Source organism: Capsicum annuum, chromosome 5 (genome assembly GCF_002878395.1).
Source record: "Capsicum annuum cultivar UCD-10X-F1 chromosome 5, UCD10Xv1.1, whole genome shotgun sequence".
Classification (NCBI taxonomy): domain Eukaryota; kingdom Viridiplantae; phylum Streptophyta; class Magnoliopsida; order Solanales; family Solanaceae; genus Capsicum; species Capsicum annuum.
Window position 1 is genome coordinate 141,054,880 of NC_061115.1, and position 27,119 is coordinate 141,081,998.

The following is a 27,119-nucleotide window of genomic DNA, read 5'->3' on the forward strand; positions in this document are numbered from 1 at the left end:
GTATCGTTGGAAAGCTAATTCAATTCTCTACATGCAAAAAAGTCAAATTTAAGAAAATTCTATATGGTTGAAACACCAATAACTTAGAAAGTCACTTCTTAATCTTTTAGGACCAGAATTACACTTCGCTTGACACGCTCTAAGGCTCAGACTACGAGAGAACTCTGCGGGGTCTTACAAAATTGCTCTTTGTATATTTTAAAAGTTATGTATGAGTGAAAGGACCTTACTACCTTTCTCCCTTTTTAATAAAAAAAACAACCACAAAAATATGCAGGTCAGCATCGTTGACCTCATTACGATAACTATCTTCCATGTCGTGGGGCTATTGTGGAGGCTTACTGCCTCCATGACCCAAAACTACACTAAAACCCATCCAAAAATGCCGAAACTCTCCCGGTAACCTTTTTACATCCCCATACATAATTTTAGTCAAAAATTAATATATTTTAAGTATGGAAAGGCTAAAAATAAAATACACAAAATTTAAGGGTGTTACATTATCCCTCCCTTAGGATCATTCATCCTCGAATGATGAGCTAGGACACATTTTCATACGAGAATAATAATAATGCACTAAAATCAAAAGATAAATGCAAATTATAACAAGAAAGAACGAAATTCATATGTCAAGCTTCTTCGTCCGTTACATGGAATAGAAATGGATATTTAGCCAACATACTCTCTTCCATTTCCCAAGTGTCTTCTTCCACTTTATGGTTCTTTGTAACACCCCATATAATTCTTAACTTGATTTCACTCCTAGTTGTTTGTATAGGTCTATTAAAGCCTGGAAATTTTTAAGTGTTGAGAGACTTAGGCTTATGTTGAGCCTCCTAACTTCGAAGGTTTTAAATTTGGTTTTTTCGATCCTAGACAGGGATTTTTGAGTCAATTCATGTTCAGGGGTGTAAAGGGCATGTCTCAGGGGAGTTTTAAATTTTTTAGCCGAGGATTGGGCCGTGTTTGGATCGTGAAAATAGTGGGTCACTGCGATTGCACCGCGTCGTAGTGCCTATGATGATGAGCTCCTTGGTGCGTTGCGGTGGGTCCCCAAATGGGATTCTTGTACGAGTTTAATTTCCTGAGGGACAATTATGTATTTTCTTATCAAATTCTATTCATCTAATCTCGATTAATAACATTATTAGGGAATGAAATTTCTCATTCCCTTCAAAATTACTATCAACCAAACCCTTCTCTCTTCCTTAAATCAAGAATCAATCCTCCTAAGTCCAATATTCTTAAGAAAGGTGTCAAGATTAGGGTTTCACTCTTCAAACTAAGGACTTAAGGTATGTGGGACTACCCTAAACTCCATGGGCATAGATTTAATTATTTTATCAAATTTAAAAATCCCTAATCACGTTTACAAAGAAGTGTTTTGATGTTGTTTTAAAAAGTATGTGTCATGGAATTGTTTGATGAAAATATATATTTTCTTGAATCACTTTTCATGGATTTAAAATTTAACTATATATATATATATATATATATATAAAGTTGATTTAAAGCATAAATGACTAAACTCCCTCACTTATTAAGATATCTTTGATTTCAAGTGTTGTGGATTCTTTAAATGCATGCATTTTCTTAAAGAAATTAGAGGGTGAATTCTTTACTAATGAACATGGAATGATACAGTTTATGACATATTGAGAGGGTGTTTTCATATGGTAAACATTTATTTTGTCAAATTAACAATTTCCACCAGTTCTAAGTAATACAAACATGATATGGCCTCCCTATGTTGTACCTTTGAGAGGAGAATATTTTGGAGTAAATTTAGATGAAAACATATAACATAAATCTTCATCTCACTTGATGTTTAAAACCTTGGGTGGTCATTAACATGATGATAAGTGAAAAGGGGTTATTTATATGTTATGGATTGATATGAATGACTTGCAAGTCGAGAAATAACATATCCGGTGATAATATGCCCCTAATGGAATAAGTGTTGTATGTTTTGAATACATGAAGAAATAAAGAATGATTTTAAAGAACTAAAAGTCACTACTGAAAATTACCCTTATGATACCAAACTTTTTGGCTTCTTCAATGCCACTGCTGCTCCGACTTCAATTTCATTTCTCAACTTTTTACTTCAATTTCTGAGCAATTTTAGGATTTTCTTCTTCAATATGGTGATTTTAAGGTTAGGATTTTCCGCTCTCAAATCCAATCAACACAGGGTTGTCAAAACTCCTGGTAATTTGCTCTATTATAACCTATTTTTTCCCTCTTTTAATTCATTTGGATTCAACATTGTTGTTATTTTTTTCTAAACCAAGACAGATTCTAAATTTAAATTAATGTGCATACTTATTATAATCATATATGAGTATGCTCAAATTGGGTAAAACGTTTCCAATATAAAGCACGCAGTAGTTTGGGTTCGTTGTAAAATTCCAATGATGGCAATTTGTGCCCTTGATTCATTGCTAATAGGTCTGGAGGAACTGAACGATAATGTTGCTGATTTGGATATTGCTGAACAGATGGAGCAAGATGGGAATTTGCTTGACGCTGTTTTTACGTTGCAAAAATTGGGTCAGTATATTGACCTAATGAAAAAGTTGAACATGATTTAATTGTGAATGTTCGAGGTAAAAGTGTTATTAAGGAAGTTGATGAGGATGCTGAATTTAAGTTTATAGAAGCATGTATTGGTTTATTAGTTGATATTGATAAGGAGATTACTATGATTCATGATTTCATACGTGATAATTATTGATTGAAATTTCTTGAGTTAGAGTCAGTTGTAGCTAATCCAATTGAATTTAGTTGTGTTTTTAAAAAGATTAGGAATAAAATGGATGTGAATTTTGTGGATTTGGAGGGATTGTATCCCGTGGAGATTATCGAGGTTGTTACTATTTCAGCATTAAGTACAATTGGTAAGGCGTTCACAGAAGATGTTTTGTATAAGATAGTACAAGCATGTAATAAAGTGCTTGCTCTTGATTCTACAAAGAAAAAGGTTCTTGATTTTATAAAAAATCGAATGGGATGTCTTGCTCCTAATCTTATTGTTGTTTTCGGGAGTGTGGTTTCTGTGAAATTTGTGGGTGCTGCTCGTAGTCTGTTGTCCTTGGAAATAATGTCTTGTGATGATATTGAGCTTCTTGGCACTAACTTAAGAATTTACCACTATTCCCTCCCCTGGAACCTTATTATACTGGTCCGTTAGGAGCAGGTTATATTAATCAATATGGATTGTTTAAGGGTACACTTCCTGATTTTAGGATCCTAACCTATCAACGGTTAGCAAAAAATATAAATTAGCTTCCAATATGGACTCGACTAGAGGAGACCCTACTGGAGAATATGGAATATCTCTTAGGGAGGAGATTCTCCAAGTGATAGAGGAATGGAAAAAACCTCGTCTGGTTCCAGTTCCAGATTCTACTGAATCTGAGCCTTTTAGGAAAAGAAGAGATGGCCGTGGTCCTGGCCATTTTCTTCCCATAAAGAAGAAACATGCATATAATATTATGAAGCTAGTTAATAATATAATCTTTGGAATACCTGAAAAATTCAAGGAGGGTTATGGTATGCTTGGTCAGGTTGGAAGTGGTGGCGCAGGCACAATGTCAAGTTCCGCTTTCAAGATATCAAATTCTGGAAAGCAGCTTGCTCGCAGTGAAATTCAAAGAAACTAATGATCTGAGGCTACAACTTTTTCTAAGAGTAATTAAATATTGTTTGATAGATTGGCCATGGCTTGGGTAAGTAAACTAGCAGTAGCTGTTACTATTAGTTCATCTATTTTTATCAAGTACTCTAGTGATTTCAAGCAATTTGTAATTTATGAATTATTATGTGCTTGGTCACTGGAGAATGATTAGGCATGACACGGAGCAACTGCAGCTTACTGAGGATATGACCCTAGACAGGAAGGTGTGGAGGTCGCGGATTAGGGTTGAAGGCTAGTGTGAGTGTGTGGTATGGCTAGGTGTTAGGAGAGTGTGGGGGTGGTAGTCCTCTTAGGTTTGTGAGTGTATTGTTTACTACTAGGACAATATCCGTTTTCCTATTTCTTATTTCGTCTTGCTCGGACTTTACTTATTTTGTATTTCCTTGGTATTTACTGTTATTATTTTATCACTTATTTCTATTGTGTTATACATCATGTTTCGAGTTGCATTATGAACTTGCTATACTATTCTCTCTCTTGAGTCGGGGGTCTATCAGAAACAACCTCTCTACTTCTTCGGAGGTAGCGGTATGGATTGCGTACATTTCATCCTCCCCAAACCTCACTGTGTGGGAATATATTGGGTTGTTGTTGTTGTTGTTGTTGGCGCTGGAGAATGATGTTGGTTTTTTTTTTGAAAAAAAAGAGTATGCTCACCTTGTAAAAGTTTTAGACTATGTATATAGTTTGAGGTGGAGTTACTTTTGATTAGTAGTGTATGAGCACATCCGGCACTGGGACCAATCTTCTGTTGCTTTTGCTTTTCAGATTGCTGAATGCCTTCAGAATAATCTTGAATACAGTGCTAATTGTGGAACGATTGTTCAGGTGTTTCTTTTACGCCATTTTCCTATGGTCTAAATGGCCACACACATAATCAAGTCCATTACATGTCATTGTGCTCTATGGAAGTTCTGATTTTAGTTTGATAATGTCCAGGGAGCAGTACCTCACCCCCTCGAGAAAATGACCAAGGACTTCTTTTCGAACATCAACAATATACTGAAGAAAGCTGCCGAGGAATTTTATACCAAAGTTTAAGAAATAACTTGCTTTAACCTGCCCATATAAACCAGAGGGAGCAATGTGAATAACGGTGAGTGCTTATTGATCACTTCGATTTTGGTCCCTCTAAATCTAACACTGAAGGTAATTTTTTATTTGATACCTTGTAGATCAAATTGAGCTTGTCATTTCTGGTAGGAATAAATGATGATATGGAACTCTGCACTAACTTACTTATATGAGCTTTAAAATATGTGTCCAAAATTAGGAAGCTTCAAGTTTCAATATGCTCTTAGGATGTGGGTGGAACTGAAATAGATGATATTTTTGCCGACTTTTGCTAATTGAGACTTGATCAATTTTAGTGGCTGTATGGGAGAATTTGGGCTAGATATCGAGCATATGGATTTTGATAAATTATTTTATTGCTCAGTAACTTCTTGTCATAGTCCAATATGTATCCATTTGGTATATTTTGACTAATTCGTGGCAAACTTGGTATTGTAAAGATGTGTAGCTAACTCATTTCTACTATCACACAGGACGGGAAGACACTGGACAATCAGTTGGAAGTTGCTGAAGGGATGAAGTTGGATAGGGGTTACATATCACCATACTTCATCACAAATCAGAAGAATCAGAAATGTGTATCGTTTTGGTTTACTAATCTTAGTTAAGCTCGCACATGTGGACAGTGAAGCACTTGCAACTCTTATTTTGAAAAATCTTTATGCTGGAATCAAGGTATGTTGCTGAAATATTTTCTCTGCTATTTGTTGTTTAACTTATCAGTTCGGTGATTATATATTGTTGGTGAACGCTTACAGGTTTGCGCCATCAAAGCACTGGGCTTTAGCGAAAATAGGAAAGCTAATTTGTAGTGCATACAAACTTGAAAAGTTGGAATTAGTCTCTCTCATCACAACTACAACAACAACAAAAAACCCAGTGTATTCCCACATAGTGGGGTCTGGGGGGTAAGATGTACGCAATCCATACCACTACGTCAAGAGAAGTAGAAAGGCTATTTCCGATAGACCCCCGGCTCAAGACAAGGAATAATAGACAAATACTTAATAAAGCATGGAACAAGATGGCGAGACTAGTAAACAAAGAATAGTAAACACATTCGTAATAAAGCATACAACAAAGTGTCCTAGCAAGAATAATACATCTACCAAGTAATGTCCTACCCCAATGACTCAAATTGGCACTAGCCTTCTATCCTAATCCGCGCCCTCCAGATCTTCCTATTTAAGGTCATGTCCTCAGTGAGCTGTAACTGCTCCATGTCTCGCCTGATCACCTCTCTCCGATATTTGTTCGGCCTACCCCTACCCCGCCTAAAACCATCCAAACCAAGCTTCTCACACCTACGAACTGGGGCATCCGTGTCCCTCCTCATCACATGCCCGAACCATCTCAATCGTACTTCTCGCATCTTGTCTTCCACCGAAGCCACTCCAAACTTTTCTCGAATAGTCTCATTTCGAACTCTATCACCCCTATTAAGCCCACACATCCAACGCAACATCCGTATTTCCACCACTTTCAATTTTTGAATGTGAGAGTTGTTGACTGGAAAACATTCCGCTCCATACAACATGGCCGGCCGGACTGCCACCTTGTAGAATTTGCCTTTAAGCTTGGGCGGCACCTTCCTATCACACAACACCCCCGAGGCGAACTTCCACTTCATCCATCCTGCTCCAATATGATGGGAGACATCATCGTCAATCTCACTATTCCCCTGAATCATGGACCCCAGATACTTGAAACTATCCCTCTTACACGCCGTCTGGGAATCCAACCTTACTACCACCTCGTCTTTCTGCCTCACGTCATTAAACTTGCATTCCAAATATTTTGTCTTGCTCCTGCTCAACCTGAATCCTTTAGACTCAAGGGTCTGTCTCCACACCTCTAATTTATCATTCTCACCCCCTGCGTCTCATCAATCAAAACTACATCATCTACAAAAAGCATACACCAAGGCACCTCTCCTTGAATACGCCGCGTCAACACATCCATCACCAAAGCAAACAAAAATGGGCTAAGAGTGGAACCCTGATGCAACCCCGTCAAGACAGAGAAATGCTCTGAGTCTCCTCCCTCCGTTCTCACCTGAGTCTTAGCTCCATTATACATGTCCTTGATTGCTCTAATATACGCCACCGGTACCCCACTCGCCTCCAAGCATCTCCAAAGCACCTCCCTAAGGACTTTATCGTACACGTTCTCCAAGTCGATAAACACCATGTGCAGATCTCTTTTCCTTTCCCTTTACTGTTCTACCAGTCTCCGCACCTGGTGAATTTTCTCCATCATCGAGCGCCCAGGCATAAATCCAAACTGATTTTTCGAGATAGCCACTATCCTTCTCAACCTCAACTCGACCACTCTCTCCCAAATCTTCATAGTGTGGCTCAATAACTTAATACCTCTATAGTTATTGCAACTATGAATGTCACCCTTATTCTTATAAAGAGGGATCATAGTACTCCATCTCCAAGCCTTGGGCATTTTCGCCGACTTAAAAATGCCGTTAAATAATTCGGTCAACCACCTTAAGCCAGCCTCCCCTGAGAACTTCCAAAAATCCACAGGGATCTCATCAGGCCCCGTCGCCCTACCCCTACGCATCCTGCGAATAGCCTCTCTTACCTTTTCTACCTTAAAACATCTACAATAACTAAAATCACGACACTCCTCTGCATGCTCCAGCTCCCATAAGATAATAACTCTATCCCCTTCTTTATTCAATAACCAATCAAAGTACGACTGCCATCTCTTCTTAATGTGACCATCCTCTACCAATACTCTAGCATCCTCCCCCTTAATGCATTTCACCTGGTCGAGGTCATGACCCTTCCTTTCCCTAGCCTTAGTAAGCTTAAACAACCTTTTTTCCCCTCCTTTCTCCTCTAACCCCGCATACACTCTCTCAAACGCTGCCGTCTTAGCCGCCGTGACTGCTAACTTAGCCTCCTTCCTAGCTATCTTGTACTCCTCCCTATTAGCTCGCTTCTCATTTTCATTCCTACTCTCACCCAACTTAGCATACGCCTTCTTCTTAGTCTCCACTTTCTTTCTAACTTCTTTATTCCACCACCAATCCCCCCGACAATGGCCCGCACAGCCCCTGGAAATACCCAACACCTCACTAGCAGTCTCCTTGATGCACCTAGCCGCCCTATCCCACATACCATCCACGTCCCCCCTGCACTCTCACACCCCCATTCCCGCCACCTTCTCCCCTATTTCGCCCACATTCACCGGTGTAAGGCCACCCCACTTAATTCTAGGTCTACCCTCCTCACCCCTTCTCTTCTTATCTTTATTAATACCTAAGTCCATCACCAAGAGCCTATGCTGGGTTGAAAGATTCTCAATCGAGATGACAGTCCTTACACAACACTATATCCCCTTTCCTAAGCAACAAAAAGTCAATTTGCGTCTTGGCTATCGCGCTTCGAAAGGTGATCAGGTGCTCCTTCTTTGGGAAGCTCAAATTCACCACTACCAACCCAAAGGACCTCACAAAATCCAACAGAGCAGTTCCCTCCTCATTTCTATCCCCAAAACCAAAACCTCTATGCACATCGCTAAAGTCTCCTAGTAACGCCCTAATATGCCCATTGAAATCCCCTGCTGCAACAATCTTCTCAGAAGTAGGCACTCCTCTCACCACCTCATCCAACGCCTCCCAAAACCGCATCTTCTCCTCCCCATCCAAGCCCACTTGCGGTTCATAAACACTACACACAATCAGAGTAGACCCCCCAATGATCAACTTAATAGTCATTAACCTATCGCTGACCCTCTTAACCTCCACTACCTGCCTTCTAAGCTCTTCATCTACTAAAATTCCGGCTCTATTCCTCTACCTCTCGCTACCATAGTACCATAGCTTATAACCATCCACATCCCTAGCCTTAGACCCTACCCACTTAGTCTCCTACACACACGCAATATTGATCCTCCTCTTTCTAAGAATCTTTACTAGCTCTATAGACTTACTTTGCAGAGTACCTATTTTCTAAGACCCAACCCGCAACCTATCAACTCTAGCAACCCGTCTTTCTCTACCTCCCCTAATGTTGGGCCTAGCCCCTTCTCCCCTACCCGCTCTTCCCTCCTCCCCCACCCCTATCACAGGCCCCCGCCCTAACCCCCTCGGACATGACCCTATCCTACCATCAATGCCCACAGCCACAACTCCTAGAAAAAACAAACAACAATGTTAATCAAGCAACAACAAGAAATATAAAGAACTAGCACAGTATATAATATGTAAAATAATAAAGAAAAAGTCAAACCCACCAATTATAACTAAGTCAAGCAATGGAATAAATCGGAAATATGCGACAACAGACAATTCCAACAAATTAAGCACAATTTAAGAAACAGGAGATAATACTAGAAATTATACGAAGAATGAAATAGCAAAGGTTAGAAGTCACCGAGTTACGCTTGTAGACCAAATCCTCTTTTCCTGTATGCTATGTTGGGTCCCAGCAAACTGATACCAACACTGGTCGCTGGGATAATTGACCGGAGCTTTGCCGGAGTGCCTCCAGAATCCGAAGTTGTGGGAACCAAATCTGGTTGGAACCAAAAGTACCGTCAGATGGACCCGCTGGATCGGTCACTTGTGACCAGAGCTGCGCGCTGCCTGTGTCACTGGAGTCGAGCCAACGATGACCTTGACCGCCTGCAAAAGCACGAGTGGTTCGAACGACGGAGGGGGATAGGAAATGGGAGAGAGAATTGGGGAGAGAGAAGGGGGAGTAGGAGTTATCCTTGCATGTTACCGGCGCTCCGACGCCGTTGCCGGCGTCAGCCGGTCAAGGGGCAGTGGTCGTGGGTTTAGTGAACGTTAGAGAGAGAGATTAGTACACTATAATATCACATCACATATTCTAATGTCTCTTTCATCACACATTAGAGAGAGAGAAGAGTAGTACACTATAATGTCTCTTTCATCACACATTTTGATAAATATTATTTCTCATATCTAAGTTCAAACTTAAAGTAAAGCTAATCTTCTTTCTTTCTGTAGTAGTACACTATAATACTTAGTAAGTAGTGACATGTATATAAGTTATAGCCCATTGTTTGGTGGTAATATATCATATTTATGCAGCATTATGAGGGGACACCCTTGCTTTCTTAGTATGCAGTGACAGGCACCACAGTTATACCCTATTTTTCGGTGGCATGGTATCGCAGATATGCAACATTATGTGGGGGTACCCTTGCTTATAGGGCACAGGCCTACACTAAGAAATTACGATAGTAGTGTGTATTTGTCTAAGTCTGTGTAAAACAACTAAAAAGATAGTAAGGGTCAGTCAGATCTCTCTCCTAAATGATCATGTTGAAGAATCAGTCAGATAAAAATTTTTTGAGAGGATTTTCTATTTACATGTTTTGATAGTTTTCAGTTTCGTTGTTGTTTTAGCTGTGGTCTACCTACATCAAGAGGCCAATGGTACTTACTGGAAATGGTGCTTGTAGCCATGGCGGTGATTCCAGTCTCTTTTGCTATATCATAAGTATTACAAATCTGAGCCATAATCTATCTAGCTTGGACTCTTTGAGAATATCGATGTTCGACACGAGTGTGGTAATATTTTTGAAAGTCTAAGCAACATGGACCTCGATTTGCGGAGGGTCTATTAAAAATAGCCTTTTATCTCCTCAATGTAGGAGTGAGGTTACATTGGGTTGTTGTTGTTATTGCAGCTGGGAAAGTGGCAGGTTTGAAAAAGCACAAAAGTTTCCGCATAAAAGGAAAAAAGCCTAGCTCAGAGACGGAATGAGGGTTGCAGAGAGTAGAGAGGAAAGTTTAAAGGTTTTTTGCTCCTCCCTACAATACCGGTGATTTCAATTTTTGCTGTGAAAAAGTTCATAAATTCAACAATCCTTTTTTCAGTTTAACTCAACCAAACGACCCCTTAATGTTTACTTGTTCTCTCTGAATTCTCACACACAAAGTGAGAATCAATAGTTGTAATAATTGTAGAAAAAATTCTGAGGCTATGCTGATTTTTCTTTTTCCTCCATGAAAATTTATTGTGCAGCAGAGTAATTGGATCTGTATTTTGATGAGGAAACCCATAGGGTTGATGACATGCAACCGGTGATTGAAGCCATGGCAGTGTTTCCAGTCTCTCTTGCCATTCGAGAAATGATACGTTATTCATCGACACAGGTGATCGTAAGCTGCAGTTGAGATTTTTATCAAAACAGGAAGGGATTAAGCTATTAAATGTATCATCACTAGAAGAAGGCCAAAGGTCTGTTGAATTCCACAGATTAATTGGAGAGAAGACGGCAAGGCTTAAACCAGATACATTGTGGGTATATAAAATGTTCATTGCTTCATATTGTTACTTGACAGGTGTTTGAGATGGGTGTTTTAATTTATATGCAGCGAAGTCGTAGCCCTTTCTTGTTACATTGATTACTGAATGTGAGTCCTTGGAGATATCAGGAAAGCAAAAAGCATTTGACTAAGTTGAATCGTGCACAAACTCTTAGGACATTTGTCTAAAATGAGCACAGGATGTGAGATTCTCATTTTTCAGGTACTAAGTACTATACTTACTATATTTATTGTCATTGTCAATTCTGTTTTCTTGCCTCTGTAGAATCTTTAGGTGGTTTATTTTTATTTCTTGTGAAAGTGAATACACAGAAAATATGTGTTTGCTTTGTTCCTGTGTAGAGATCCTTAAAATAGAACTGCATTTGCATATGGATGAATTCCATGTACATTGTATATATGTGACGATATAAACTAAAAAACAGATATGATGCAACTCATATATTAGTCTGCCTTTTACGCCAACAGCTCAAAATGTTAGCTCATATCTCCAAATTAGTATGGTAAGATTTATTTGAGTAAGCCAATGATGACAAAGTCAGATCGTGAAACTGCTACCTTATTTCCAAAGGTTACAAGTTTGAGGAATGTCACGTACTGTGACGATCCAAACTAAGGCCCTAGCTGTGATGGGTACCCCACACATATTTTTATTAGCAATTATTTAGTCTCATTAGAGGTTTATAAGCACATAGCAAATTAGAACACTTCCAGTTAGTTCTTATAATATTGGAGTAAAACATGTTCAATCGAAGCAACATGGACATTGAGGATCCATATAGAGGACCTCCATATAAGAGAGCATCAATCTTAACATTTAATGGCAGTTTCTCCACTTCTTATATAAGGCAGTTTCTCATTAAGGCAAATGGCATGACCATCTCTGGACGTTCAATTTACCTTCTTTAATTGGGGATATATATTTTGCATATGTTCATCTATACATCTTAAGATATTAGACTGCTATAATTTGTTCATCCACCTTTACATCTTAAGGCCTGCAGCTCTACAATACTCTTAACTTGGAAATTGAAAATTATACTATATACATGATTAAAATTATTTTTTATGTATATATAGTAGATGTTTCAGTGTTTCGTGTTCCGTGTTCCATGTTTATTACGAATCTGTGTGCTTTCCTCTGCTTTATATTCCTGCATTCCCGCTTTACTCTGTTTTATATTCCCTATGGGTGCCGTATTTATGTTATGTCATCTGCTGCTGTGCTGTACTATGTGTTTGTGTGATATCTCGTAACTTGAGCCGGGGGTCTTTCGGAAACAGCCTTTCTACTTCATCAGAGGTAGAGGTATGGACTGCGTACATCTTACCCCCCCCAGACCCCACTAAGTGGGAATACACTGGGTTTGTTGTTGTTGTTGTTGTATATAGTAGATGTTGTATCCCCTTCGGTTAGTTCGTATGTTCACTCGTGAAACCCCTTGGTGAAAATCCTGGCTCGTCACTGCTTTCCATCGCTGGTACACAGCTTCTATAGCATTCTTTGGAACAGTTTCTTGGTAGGCAGAGAAAAATTGCAAGCTATTTGTTCCTTTCTTAGTATTTCACTCTGCAGGGGGTAATGAGGACTCTCTATTGGGCATCCTACGTCAATACTGAGTTCACAGAATTAGTGGTAACTGGTTAATTTGGTTGCTGAATTGCAGTCATAGATCGCTATAAGATTTACGGCCTACTTTTTAATCCATTTAGGATGAGAATCACAAAAGCTCTGACTATGGAGCTCCTCCATTCCATCTCTCATCAAATTTCTTCGTCAGCCTGCTAGTGATTCATCAGTTTTGGCAGCTTGATAAAGGGTTTGATGCCTTAGAAAAAGAGCAACAGTATATCAACATGTCTTCTTCTTATCTGACCGAAAGATTTCATATACTTACTATAGGTACATTTTATCACTAAAACATTCTAAATGGCTTGGTGACACACAATCGAGATCTATCACAAATTTTGTTCCATTCTTGTGAAGTTCTATATTGATAGGTTAACAGTTTAACTAAAATTTATTGGTGAAAATAAAGTTTCCTGTGTTACTTGAAGTTTGATTCTGATTTGCAGCTTCTCCCATAAAAAATGTCAACCAAATAAGTATCAAGTTTGGGATGTGTACTATTGGTCAAAGCCTGTACAAGTCCTTCATTGTCCCAAAACTTGAGCATTTCTAGTAGCTTGAAACTAGAGGTTTGTCTCAAAATCTTTTTGTGCTTTTCCTCTTTTCTGAATTTTAGCGTTAACCATTTTGCAATTCTTAGTGATTGCATCTCAAAGTGAACTAGTTTATAAGTGAGGAATCACTGCTTTGAATACTTTGCGATTCTCTTGCTAAGCAATCTTCTTCATTGTTCATGATAAGACCAGCAGATGTCATAGAATTGTCATAGAAACGTCTGATGCAATTTTCATGTCAAGATTTCTCATTAAATCCTTTTTAACGTCCTCCACGTATGAGGCTATGATTTCTAACCTGGATATGATCCCTTTCTTCGTCAAAGTCTCCTGACGATATTTTTGAAAAGACTAATATCATCTTTTTATTGCATTGGTTCCATGCCCCTCTGTTATTCGTACTTAGCAATGACTTCCTTAATTGAATCAACTATTGTTTGTTCATGGATATGTCCTTCACCTGTCTTCTGATTTAATTTATTCCAGAATTTTGTAAACAATATTCTTTTGAGGCATTGAAAATTATTAAGATTCAATTTTACTTCCACAGACCATTTCATTATCCATGGAATAGAGAACTCAATAAAAAAAATACATGGTAGAGATTTCTTTAAAATAGATATTATCTCTCTTCAATTTTATTAATGTTGGAGATACTTCTAACATAAAGTATATAAACTTTTAAATGATTCTGGTAAAGTTTTTATGGATGGTCCATGGTGAATCCACCATTGTCCAGACCAATTAGGAATATTTTGATTAAAAAAAAATTTCACAAATTTTTATAAACCATGAATGTTTCTTATTAGGATTTTCATATAAATGCTTTATTAAAGCTTTCGATATAATCTTAGTAATTAAATTTGACTGAAAGTTTTTACTTTTCTTTAAGAGTACTAATACCCCATTCCTCAAGAGTAAAAAGCTTTTTAATAATAATTTTTGAAAAGCTCTAAACTTTTATAATATTTTTAGTTGGGTCAAAATGCTGAATTTTAGTTGATCTTGTGTGAGAGAGTATTGTCTCAAAATGTACCCCGTACTTATACTCAATAGTAACATATGATGTAGTATCTAAGTACCTCTACAGTAATTGTCATAGATCGTCTTACTCAATAGTAACATATGATGTAGTATCTAAGTACCTCTGTAGTAATTGTCATAGATCGTCTTTCCATTTTAAATCATTTTGATCCACGTTAAGTATTACTTCATTTGTTTCATTTTGTTCAATTCAATATTTTCGTTATTATCATTTGTCAGAGCACTTGAATATGAGGATATATCATTCTCCCTTTTTTTGGATTCAATAAACTCCAAAAAATTTTGATACATTTGTTGATCTTTATTAAGATCTAAAGCACTTGTAATATTTGCATATATCAATTTTTGACTTTTAATTTGGACAAGGACGTTGCGTCGGTCCATTTCTGATTGTCCTCTTCCCCTTCCTCTATTAGAGGAGGTTGAAAATTGTGATTTCATCCTATATAAGAGAAAGGACATCAATTTAAATATTCTCCGATGAGAAAGTCAGGAAGACTATTATCAGATCCCTTTAAATATTGTATTTCAAAATCAAACAGAGACATTTGTTTAGAAACATCATGCTTACAATCCTTATTAAAAATGAATTTTGCTGCTTGAAAATCATTTTTACTAAAAAAATTTGATTATATAAATCTCCTTGGAACTTCAAAACACATTTTACTATTTCAAGAATTTCTTTTGCAATAGTTGCATAATTCTTCTAGCTATTATTTTATTTTTTAGAATAGAATTGAATAATATAGGATTATTGTTTTAAAATTCCTCCATATTCAATATCAGAAGCATCTGTTTTCACATTTTTCCCCAATTAGGATTAGCTAGTGTAAGGCATGGTTGGTTATTAACCTTTGTCTTAATATTTTTGGCAGCTTGAGTATGATCTTCTATCTATGATTTTGGATTCTTTTTCAATCTATTATATAAGATAGATGTATCCTTAGCAAAGTCCTTTATAAAAGAAAAATATAATTTAGATTTCCCAAAACCTCTGTAACTGAGTTTTATCAGTTATAACATCTAGAAATTTAGAAGAAAATTCTATGCTTCATTTATAGGAATTATTATTCTATTGTCAATATTATGACCTAAGAACCTTACTTTTATTTGAAAAAGAGACATCTTGAGTTTAGATATTACCAACCCATTCTGCATAATAATTTTCTTAAATAAATCTAGGTGTTTAAAGTGTATTTCTATATTTTTTGAAAAAATTAGTATGTCATCAATATAAACTATCATAAAATTGCTATAAGGCATGAAAATATCATTCTTAATATTTTGAAATTTGGAGATAGCATTTTTGCAATTCAAAAGGCATCACATTCCATTCGAATTGGCTTATAAGAACATTAAAAACAGTTGTGTATTTATCAGATTCTGCAATTTGAATTTGTCAATATCCTAATTTTAAATCAAATTTTAAAATATTATGGCGTTGTATTACCTTTCTAGTAAATCTTTTTTATTAGGTATTGGATATCGAATCTATTTCAGAACTTTGTTGAGAGGTTTATAATTAATAACTAACCTTGGAATCCCTCTTTCCTGCTCTACTTGTTTATTAACATAAAAGGCAGTACATGACCATGGTGATTTAGAAGGTCTTTATAAGGCCATTATGAAGAAGAAAATCAATTTCTTTCTTACATAACTCTAAATATTCTGAGTTCATATGGCATTTTCTAACTTTAGTGTGAATATTATCTTCTCTAAAGTCATCTTCATATGGAAGACTAGCCACATATTTTTTTTCTTTGCCAAAAAGCATTTGAGTGCTCCCCACAAATTTCTAATGAAAATCGATTCTTAAAAAAATTTATTTTTTCATTTAATTTAGATTTTTTCAAAGTCTCTTCTATTGTTAGACTATAAATTTTATTTTAAAAAAAATCAATCTGTCTATTTTTGGAAAGTATTTTTTCTTTTATTAAATTTAGAAATCGCGTATATGGTGGCAAACACCATTCAAATTTAATTTTCTTGTTATTAAATATGTCAATTACATCATTTTCATTCCACCAAGTAATAGAATATAAGTGAACAAACAATGGCACCCCTAAAATAATTTTGTCACTAATATCTTTTACTAAAACAAAGGTTTCTGACATGCATGATTTGCCTTGAAAATTTTATATTCAACTCTCATTTTATGACCACTAGCATTTCTTAAAATATGAGTAGTTATATGAAAATATTTAGAAGGATTAAGCCTTCTTGTATACAATTAAAGTCTGCTCCACTACAATTAATGAGAGCTGTAAATTATTTTTTAAAGTTATAATCAATCAAAAGAGTTATCTTTGCATAAAATTCCTGACGTGTTATAACTTCTATTGTTTGATAAAATCCTTTTGCTGGTGAGTTAGGAATATTAGCTACAATATTTGTATCAAGATTTTGATTTCTAGAGTAGATATTCTTTTATCTAAGATGATATTATTATTTTTGAGGTTGGTGATTTCCTTTTTGAGATTATCAATCCTTTCCTTAAATTTTGGATTGTTGTCGGAGTATTAGCTACTTTCTCCTTTTCCTTGAGTAGTTTTCGAACTTCAGTCATAGTATAAGAACCCTTTTAAGAAGGAATTTCCTATTTTTCTTTAGGAGAACTAGTAGAAGGTTTTCCCATATGACGCATTATTTGAGATTTTAATTTTGGATCTTTATTAGTTTCTAGAAGTTGCCAAATTGTCATTCTCAAGAACATTAATTTCTAGATCCTGAAACTGTGAATAAATATTATAAAAGCATCATCTTCATCCTTGTTATCTCAAGGTTGTCCTATTTGATAGGGTAAATACTGATCTTCAGAAGACATATAATGCTCATTCTAAAGAACTCTTAATTATTCATCTGCAGAAAATTCTTCATCATCACTCTAATCCGGGCTTGAATTTTTCGGAGAAGAGCTTAATAGTATTTTATACAGAGATTGTTTCATCTCTTCATCTATGTTAAGATTTTTAATCTTATTTTTAACTTTACAATTCCTGTGTAATACCCCGAGAACTCTAACCAATAGTGCCACCATGACTCAAGCTCATGAGAAATAAATTATAGTGCTTTGGTTGTTTTCTGATCAAGGGTGATGTGTATTAAGGCCTTAAATATATCCTAGCGATTAGGTAAATCAAAACATCCTTTACCGATTGAATTCTTGATAAGGATTTTGGCATAGTCAACTTTAAACGAGCATATATCTTGTTACACTAAGAAATTTTGAGCTCATGACCCACCAACATATAGATAAATGAATTAGCTTTCCAACGGTACCAATTTCACCCAAATTCGGTATCGGAGCGAAAAGTTATGCCTATTTTACTCCAGCGTGTCAGCTTGGAAACTGTGTAATGATATTTCGTGAAGACTTGTCACAAGTCTGACGGCTTGTCACAAAATGTCGTCACCTTAAGCAGAAAATCACAAATTCCAACATTTTGTAACGACATTTTGTGATGATTTGTCACAAGTCTGACGGCTTGTCATAAAGTGTCGTCAACCTTAAGCAGAAAGTCATAAATTCCACCCTTTTGTGATGACATTTTGTGACGACTTGTCACAAATGTCGTCAGCTATTTTTTTAGCAATTAAAGGACGTTTTTGCCAGGGTATTTTGGTCTTTTCTCATATTTTGGAGGCCCTTATATATATGAGAATTCCCATCCAAACCCTAATTTCTTCATATTCTCTTCCAATTCTCTTAAGAAAATATATTTAAGGTTTCATTCAAGAACATTAATCTTCCAAAAATTATCCATAAATCTTCAAGATTTCTTCAAGAACCAAGTTCCTCATAGTGTGGGCTTCGAGAATCATTTATTACAAGTGCGGATAGAGTCTCAAGCACTAGAATTCATCCAATTTCAAAGATTAAGGTATGTGGGGGTTTTGAACAAGAGCAATCCTTTCGTTCTTGTACCCAAAGCTTTGATTTCTATTATGGATTTATATGATTTTGCAAGTGGCTTTATACCCAAATTACTTCATCATGAGACTATGAGAATATAAATTGTTCAAGCTCTGTTATACATGATTATTTTACTATTCCTAAGTTATGACTTGATATTTAATATTGTGAATTTCATATTTCTACCATGAGTTGATATTTTAAGTGCTTTCAAGATATGTGTCAAACTTTAAGCTTCCTTATGACAAATTGGATTATTGAGTATATTGATTCATGAGATTGAGTTGTTACAATGAGTCTTGATATTTCCTCGAAGTTATTGATGTTTCCATGATTTAATGAATTGATACATTTTGATATTGAGAAAGATTGATTTGATTTGAGTCGAGTTAGGAATCCATAAATTGATTATGATTTGATAAATGAGAAAGAGATTTGATTTGGTCTTCATGATAGACCTTTGTGATATTTGTGGTGGATTTCCTAACGCTTTCTGAGCTTGTGTCTGGGAGTAGTATTTAGTATCAAGCGGGAAATGTGGTATTTCTTCCCCCGAAACTACGTGCCACCGTAGGATTGGTATTGATATTTGTGGGCTAGAGGCCGAGTATGAGATTGTGATCACTAAATTGAGGTTGTACTCCCTGGCAAGAGTACGACGCTCCCGCCAATGTGGGGTTCTCTCCTTAAGAGGGCAAAACGTTGGACTTCATGTAGCTTACATAGTTTATGTCGGTTATAAGAACCTCCCATGTCCATAAGAGTTGAGTTTCTTGAGTTACCGAGTCACTCCGAGTCTTGAGTTGTTTATGATAATTCATGAGGTTTTTATCATATGATTTATTTACTATGAGATAATGAAAAGTATGTTTCAATCTAACTCAAGCCAAGTGAGCCATCATTGTACGTATGCATATTTTCATGAAATTGATGATGATATTTACATTGTTGCATGCATCCCCACATAATCAGTACATTTTAAAGTGCTAACCCACATAGTTTTTTAGGGGCTACATTTTCTCGTAATGTAGGTTCAAGTACTCAGCCGCAACCGCATTAGCGATATTCGGGTGTCTCACTACGTTTCCTCAGTGATGAGTCCTCATGGTTTGAGGATCGTGTCTATATTTTTGTGATATCATTTTGTTGTTATGGCTTTTAGTACTGTTGAGTCAGTTGGGGGTTTGTCCCAAAGGCTCCTTGATTTTGATGTATAGAGGCTTTGTTAGACTAGAGGGATAGTATGTAAAGACATTCAACATATATTTTGGTTGTACAGTTTATTAATCTCCAGTATCTCTCTTGAACCAGATGTGATATATCTCTTTATTATGCATGACTATTGTTGAATTGAGTTCCTTGAGGTAGTGTCTGGCTCTGAGGGTTAGCTTGGGGGCTACGTGTAGCCCTAAGCACTGTCTGAAGTCTTGAGATGGAAATTTCGGGGCTTTATAAAGCTTGGTATCAGAGCCTACGGTTTAAGTTGTCCTAGGTCCTAGGGAGTTTGACAAGCCACATTACGTAGAATCTTGATCATCAGTGTGTAGCACGCCGTATCTATGAGCAAGAGGCTATGGGACATTTTAGGAAAAGTGGTTTCTTTCTTTCTAAAGTTTATCCTGCCTACAACTCTATTTATCTGTGATTAACTCATGCTTTCTTATAATAGAAAGTGCCTCCTCGTCGAGCTCGTTGAAACAACGAGCAACCTCAACCCGTTGATCTCTTGAACGAGCATGTGTCTCATGCAGAATTTTGGGCAGTTTTTCAGGCACTAGCCCAAACATTTACCGCCAATGCTCAAGCTAATGCCCAGGATACTGTTCTGCCTCAACAAGAGAATAATTCTATTGCAGCTCGAGTTCGTGACTTTATGCGGATGAATCCGCCCGAGTTCTATGGGTCGAAGGTAGGTGAAGACCCACAGATGTACTTGGATGAAGTGAGAAAGGTCACCTAGATTATGCATGTGACTGAGGAAGAGAGTATTGAATTGGCTGCCTATCAAATGAGAGATATTGCATATGATTGGGTGGAGATGTGGAGGAAGAGTAGAGGGGATGATGTCGCTCCCATGACTTGACAGTTATTCCAGGATGCGTTCTTGGACAGATTCTTTCCTCTTGAGATGAGAGAAGCAAAGATAGAGGAATTTATGAATTTGAGACAAGGCTCTATGACTGTTAAGGAGTATTGTCTTAGATTCAATCAGTTATCCAAATATGCTCCTAGTATGATGGCCGACTCCAGGACTATCATGAGCAAGTTCGTGATCGGTGTGTCGAGTTACATTATAAAAGAGTGTAGATCTGCTATACTTAATAGGGAGATGGACTTTTCTCGATTGATGCTACATGCCTAACAGATTAAAGCTGATAAGGTGAAAGGGAGGGAGAAAGTAAGAGGGAATAAAAGAGCTAGATCAGAGCAACAGGGGTTCAGTCAGTCCAGATTCTATAAAGGGAAGCGGCCTCAATTCCAGAGATATCTGTTTATGCCCGCGCCTTCCTTAGTTAGTGCTCCCGTACCTAGAAGCAGGCATGAGCAGGGGAATAGGCCTATCCTGTCCAGGTCTCAGGAAAGTGTAAGTAACAGACCTCATCCTCCTTTATATGCCAAGTGTGGTAGAGATCATTTTGGCGAGTGTTTTGTTGATCTGTGGGGTTGCTTTGGTTGTGGCAAGTTGGGCTACCGACTTAGAGATTTTCCGTATACTAAACATGGGAGTTGAGATGCTCGTCCCCTGAGTCAGGTTACCAGTGCCCTCGCTCCCATAGTCCTTCTAGTTTCTCCTGAGGGCGCCTCTTCTAGTACTGCTGGTGGTTCGCACCAGAATCATTTCTATGCTATACCACCTCTCTAGGAGTAGGAGGATTCTTCAGATGTTGTCACTGGTATGCTCTGTGTCTTTCATTTTGATGTGTATGTATTGATAGACCCCGGTTCGAGTTTCTCTTATGTGACACCTCTGGTTGCTGTAAATTTTGAGATGACCCTGAACGGATTTCTAAGCCTATTCTAGTTTCTACCTCAGTAGGAGAATCTGATATTGCTAAGCGAGTGTATAAGAAGTGTCCTGTCACTGTCCTTCATCGGGTCATATGTGCTGATTTGATTGAGCTAGATATGGTTAATTTTGACGTCATTCTGGGTATAGATTGGCTTCACTCGTGCTATGCATCTATAGATTGTCGTACCCGAGTGGTCAAGTTTTAGTTTCCTGATGAGCCCATTTTTGAGTGGTCTGGGAGTTTTGTAACTCCGAAGAGCCATTTCATATCCTACCTCAAAGCTAGGAAGTTAATTTCCAATGGTTGCATCTATCACCTAGTTCAAGTTAAAGACCTCAAGTCTGAGACTCCGATTATTCAGTTAGTTAGCATTGTTAATGAGTTTCCCGATGTTTTCCCGGAAGATCTCCCAGGGGTCCCACTTGATAGTGAAATAGAATTCGGGATTAATCTCCTTCCCGGCACTCAGCGTATTTCCATTTCTCTATACCGTATGGCTCCCGCAGAACTTAAAGAGTTGAAGGAGCAACTCAAAGATCTCTTAGACAAAGGCTTTATTAGACCAGTGTTTCCCCGTGGGGTACACTTGTTCTATTTGTGCGTAAGAAAGATAGTACATTGCGTATGTGTATTGACTACCGTCAACTCAACAAGCTAACTATCAAGAACAAGTACCCTCTTCCTAGAATCAATGATTTATTAGATCAGCTACAGGGAGCAAGTCATTTCTCAAAGATAGACCTTAGATCCGCCTATCATCAGCTTAAAGTGAGAGTGTGATATTTTAAAGACAGCCTTTCGAACCCGTTATGGTCATTTTGAGTTTCTTGTCATATCCTTTAGGTTAACCAATGCTCCAGCAGCCTTCATGGACCTCATGCATCGAGTGTTTAAGCAATATCTTGATATGTTTGTCATTATATTCATAGACTATATTCTTGTGTATTCCCAAAGAGAGGATGATTATGCCATTTTAGAATTGTCTTGCAAACTCTTAGAGATCATCAATTATTCACTAAATTTAGCAAGTGTGAATTTTGGCTAAGGTCAATTGCTTTTCTGGGTCACATTGTTTCCGTCGAAGGCATTAGAGTCGATTCCCAAAAGACAGAAGCTTCAAAGAATTGGCCTAGACCTACCTCCCTGTTTGACATTAGGAGTTTCTTGGGTCTAGCTGGTTACTACCATCGTTTTTTTTTGAGGGTTTCACTTCCATTGTGTCTCCCATGACCCGGTTGACCCAAAAGAAAGTTAGGTTCTAGTGGACAGATGCCTATGAGAAGAGTTTTCAGGAGTTGAAGATTCGACTCACTTCAGCCCCAGTGCTAGCTTTACCCGATGGTACTGATGGTTTTATGGTGTATTGTGACGCTTCTAGAGTTGGTTTGGGTTGTGTGTTGATGCAGAGAGGTAAAATTATAGCTTATGCCTCTAGACAGTTGAAGTCTTATGAGAAGAATTACCTAACCTATGATCTTGAATTAGCAGTTGTAGTTTTTTCTTTGAAAATTTAGAGACATTATTTGTATGGTGTTCATGTTGATGTGTTTACTGATCACAACAGTCTGTAGTATGTGTTTACTCAGAGGGAGTTGAATCTTAGGCAAAGAAGATGGTTAGAGTTGCTAAAAGACTATGATATGAGTGTGTTGTATCACCCGGAAAAGGCCAATGTTGTGGTAGATGCTGTTAGTAGGTTGTCTATGGGTAGTGTAGCTCATGTAGAGAATGATAAGAAAGAATTGGCTCGTGATGTGCATCATTTGGCTAGGTTGGGTGTTAGATTGCTTGATTTCGCTGAAGGGAGTATGTTAGTTTAGAGTAGTTCTGAGTCTTCTTTGGTCTCGGAGGTAAAAGAGAAGCAAGACAGGGATCCTAGTTTGGTCAGACTGAAGAAGTCAGCTAAGGATCAAAAGGTAGAGGTTTTCTCCCAAGAGGGAGATGGTGTGTTGAGATTTCAGGGTAGATTGTGTGTTCCCGATGTTGATGATCTAAGGTAGAGAATTATGGCTGAAGCGCATGGCGCGCGATATTCTATTCATCCCGGTGCTACCAAGATATACCACGATTTGCGGGAAATCTGTTAGTGGAACGGTGTGAAGAAAGGCATAGCAGGATTTGTGGCAAAGTGTTCCACTTATCAATAGGTTAAGGAAGAGCACCAAAGGCTCGGTGGTTTAATGCAAGGGTTTAGCATTCCTACTTGGAAGTGGGAAGAAGTGAATATGGATTTCGTAATTGGCCTGCCTCTTTCTCGTCGTCATCATGATTTGATTTGGGTTGTTGTTGACCGGTTGACTAAATCAGCTGATTTCTTGCCACTGCATTCGTTTTATACAGCTGAGGATTATGCTATATTGTATATCCGTGAGTTAGTCAAATTGCATGGAGTTCCTTTGTCTATCATCTCAGATAGGGGTACTCAGTTTACTTCACAGTTTTGGAGAGCCTTTCCGAAGGGTCTTGGTACCCAAGTTCATTTGAGTTCCGCTTTTCATTTGTAGACTGATGGTCAGGCTGAGTGGACTATTTAGACTTAGAAGGATATGTTGAGGTCATGTGCACTTGATTTCAAAGGTAGTTGGGATGACCACTTGCCATAGATCGAATTTGTGTATAACAATAGTTTCCATGCTAGTATTCAGATGGCCCCGTTCGAAGCTTTGTATGGGAGAAGATGTAGATCGCCTATAGGTTGGTTTGAAGTAGGAGAAACAGTTGTGATTGGGCCTGATGCTGTGTTCGAGGCTATGGAAAAAGTTAAGTTGATTCAAGAAAGATTGAAGACCGCTCAAAGTGGTTAGAAGTCATATGCGGATGTGCGAAGAAAAGATCTTGAGTTTAATGTTAATGATTTGGTGTACTTAAAGGTTTCACCCATGAAAGGGGTGAAGTGATTTGGGAATAAGGGAAAGCTTAGTCCCCGTTATATTAGTCCATACAGGATTCTGAGCTGTGTTGGGAAAGTAGCATATGAGGTTGTGTTACCCGCGGAGTTGTCTAGCATTCATCCGGTATTCCATGTTTCTATGCTTAAGAAGTGTATTGGTGATTCTGTCATGGTTGATTCTTCCGAAAGCTTAGATATCCAGGATAGCCTTTCATTCGAGGAGATTCCAGTTGAGATTTTGGATTTTCAGATCCATAGGCTAAGCAACAAAGAAGTTTCTTTGGTTAAAGTGCTTTGGCGAAATCAATCTATTGAGCGTGCTACTTGGGAAGCCGAAGCTATTATGCAAGCCAAGTACCCTTACCTCTTTTCTGTGAGTTTGGAGCGAGCAGAAGGTGCCATTATTTTTTAATTCCGCCCCCTTCTTATTAAAGATTCAGCTGTATGTGTCTACTTCCATCACGAATTCGTGCATTTTGTATAGTATCCGAAGGTATAAAGTGAAGTAAGTCTTTGAGTGAGTCGTTCCAGCTATACGTCCTCATTTTTTCTAGTTCTTGGCCTATCTGGCAACATTTGGGGACGAATGTTTCCAAGTGGGAGATATTGTAATACCCCGAGAACTCTAACCAATAGTGCCACCATGACTCAACCTCATGAGAAATAAATTATAGTGCTTTGGTTGTTTTCTGATCAAGGGTGATGTGTATTAAGGCCTCAAAGATGTTCTAGCGATTAGGTATATCAAAACATCCCTTACCGATTGAATTCTTGAGAAGGATTTTTGCACAGTCAATTTCAAACGAGCATATCTCTTGTTACACTAAGAAATTTTGAGATCATGACCCACCAATAGATAGATAATTGAATTATCTTTCCAACGGTACCAATTTCACCCAAATCCGGTATTGGAACGAAAAGTTATGCCTATTTTACTCTAGCGTGTCAGCCTGGAAATTGTGTGACGACATTTTGTGATGACTTGTCACAAGTTTGACGGCTTGTGACAAAATGTCATCACCTTAAGCAGAAAGTCACAAATTTCAACATTTTGTGATGACTTGTCTCAAGTCTGACGGCTTGTCATAAAATGTCGTCAACCTTAGGCAGAAAGTCATAAATTCTACCCTTTTGTGACGATATTTCATGACCTTAAGCAGAAAGTCACAAATTCCAACATTTTGTGACGACTTGTCACAAGTCTGACGGCTTGTCATAAAATGTCGTCAACCTTAAGTAGAAAGTCATAAATTCCACCCTTTTGTGACGACATTTCGTGACGACTTGTCACAAGTCTGACAACTTGTCACAAATGTCGTCAGGTATTTTTTCAGCAATTAAAGGACGTTTTTGCAAGGGTATTTTGATCTTTTCCCATCTTTTGGAGGCCCCTATATATATGAGAATCCCCATCCAAACTCTAATTTCTTCATATGCTCTTCCAATTCTCTTAAGAAAATATATCTAAGGTTTCATTCAAGAACATTAATCTTCCAAATATCATCCATAAATCTTCAAGATTTCTTCAAGAACCAAGTTCCTCATAGTGTGGGCTTCGAGATTCATTTATTACAAGTGCGGATAGAGTCTCAAGCACTAGAATTCATCCAATTTCAAAGATTAAGGTATGTGGGGTTTTGAACAAGAGCAATCCTTTCGTTCTTGTGCCCAAAGCTTTGATTTCTATTATGGATTTATATGATTTTGCAAGTGGGTTTATACCCAAATTACTTCATCATGAGACTATGAGAATATAAATTGTTCAAGCTTTGTTATACATGATTATTTTATTATTTTCAAATTATGACTTGATATTTAATATTGTGAATTTCATATTTCTACCATGAGTTGATATTTCAAGTGCTTTCAAGATATGTGTCAAGCTTTAAGCTTCCTTATGTCAAATTGGATTATTGGGTATATTGATTCATGAGATTGAGTTGTTATAATGAGCCTTGATATTTCCTCAAAGTTATTGATGTTGCCATTATTTAATGAATTGATACATTTTGATATTGAGAAAGATTGATTTGATTTGAGTCGAGTTAGGAATCCACAAATTGATTATGATTTGATAAATGAAAAAGAGATTTGATTTGGTTTTCATGATAGACCCTTGTGATGTTTGTGGTGGATTTCCTAATGCGTTCTGAGCTTGTGTCTGGGAGTAGTATTTAGCATCGAGCGGGAAATGTGGTATTTCTTCCCCCAAAACTACGTGCCACTGTAGGATTGGTATTGATATTTATGGTCCAGAGGCCGTGTATGAGATTGTGATCACTAAATTGAGGTTGTACTCCCTGGCAAGAGTACGACGCTCCCGCTAATGTGGGGTTCTCTCTTTAGGAGGGAAAAACGTTGGACTTCATGTAGCTCACATGGTTTTTGTCGGTTATAAGAACCTCCCATGTCCATAAGAGTTGAGTTTCTTGAAATACTGAGTCACTTCGAGTCTTAAGTTGAAGAGTTGAGTTGTTTATGATGATTTATGAGGGTTTTGTCATATGATTTATTTACTATGAGATCATGAAAAGTATGTTTCAATCTAACTCAAGCCAAGTGAGCCATCATTGTACCTATGCATATTTTCATGAAATTGATGATGATATTTACATTGTTGCATGCACCCCCACATACTCAGTACATTTTAAAGTGCTGACCCATATATTTTCCTATGGGCTACATTTTTTCGTAATGTAGGTTCAGGTACTTAGCCGCAGCCATATTAGCGATATTCGGGTGCCTCACTATGTTTCCACAGTGGTGAGTCCTCTTGGTTCGAGGACTATGTCTATATTTTTGTAATATCATTTTGTTGTTATGGCTTTCAGTACTGTTGAGTCAGTTTGGGGTTTGTCCCAAAGGCTCCTTGATTTTAATGTATAGAGTCTTTGTTAGACTAGAGGGATGATATGTACAGACATTCAATAGATATTTTGGTTGTACAGTTTAGTATTCTTCAGTCTCTCTTTTGAACTCGA

At 37.5% G+C, this 27,119-nt stretch overlaps 1 long non-coding RNA gene across 10 annotated transcripts; it reads left to right on the forward strand.

Annotated features, from left to right (window-relative positions):
* The first annotated feature begins 1,177 nt into the window (after nt 1-1,177).
* LOC107870751 lies at nt 1,178-27,119 on the forward strand. 10 transcript variants are annotated; one of them, XR_007055913.1, is made up of 10 exons: nt 1,712-2,211; nt 2,452-2,553; nt 3,570-3,731; nt 4,469-4,528; nt 4,640-4,796; nt 5,248-5,449; nt 10,170-10,334; nt 10,454-10,562; nt 10,792-11,067; nt 11,145-12,243. It is a non-coding gene; the product is annotated as an uncharacterized LOC107870751 (long non-coding RNA). The 10 variants fall into 10 exon arrangements; XR_001674321.2 differs by lacking the exon at nt 3,570-3,731 and adding an exon at nt 26,839-27,119 and having other exon boundaries at nt 1,716-2,211; nt 11,145-11,298; XR_007055908.1 differs by lacking the exon at nt 3,570-3,731 and adding an exon at nt 19,245-19,610 and having other exon boundaries at nt 1,716-2,211; nt 11,145-11,298.